Source organism: Gorilla gorilla, chromosome X (assembly GCF_029281585.2).
Source record: "Gorilla gorilla gorilla isolate KB3781 chromosome X, NHGRI_mGorGor1-v2.1_pri, whole genome shotgun sequence".
In the NCBI taxonomy this organism is placed as follows: Eukaryota; Metazoa; Chordata; class Mammalia; order Primates; family Hominidae; genus Gorilla; species Gorilla gorilla.
The window spans coordinates 124,790,231-124,790,849 of NC_073247.2; the positions used below are offsets into that span (position 1 = coordinate 124,790,231).

The 619-nt window shown below is 34.6% G+C and overlaps 1 pseudogene; it reads right to left on the reverse strand.

Moving 5' to 3' along the window:
• Positions 1–297: 297 nt before the first annotated feature.
• Positions 298–407, reverse strand: LOC115932570 (uncharacterized; annotated as a pseudogene).
• Positions 408–619: the final 212 nt, after the last annotated feature.

A 619-nucleotide genomic window follows, 5' to 3' on the forward strand; every position in this document is an offset into this window, starting at 1 on the left:
GGGTGCACTATTTTCACATTCTCACCAGCAGTGTAAGAGGGTTCTAATTTCTCCACATCCTCGGCAACACTTATTTTCGATTTTTTTTGTTTATAACCATTGCAGTGGGTATGATGCAGTATTTCATTGTGGTTTTGATTTGCATTTCTTTAATAACTAATGATGTTGAGTATTTTTAATGTGCTTATTACTGGTATATCTTCTTTGGAGAAATATTTATTCAAGTCCTTTGCCATTTTTGAATTGGGTTGTTTGGGCACCTTTTAGAAATGTTATTTTTTTCTCTTCTTTTTTTCATGTCAGATAGGTAATGCGCCTACCTTCTACTCCTAACAAGGTTTGAGGGAGGCACATCTCACATATATGTGTGAAAAACCAATCATCGCACTCCTGAACCACAAAAGGATTTAGTCAGTTCCAGCAATGGAGCAGTGTAAATTATTCTCAACAAGAAAAATCAAACAAATTTTTAAAACTAGAAACAAACTTGAAGATACATTTTCTAGGAACTATGGAGAGTAAAGTATATATCCTAAGCGAAGAGGAAGAAACAGAGAAAAATAAAAGAACCAGAAAGCTTCAGGGAGATGAAGAGACCATAAGGGATGCTATTCCTTTA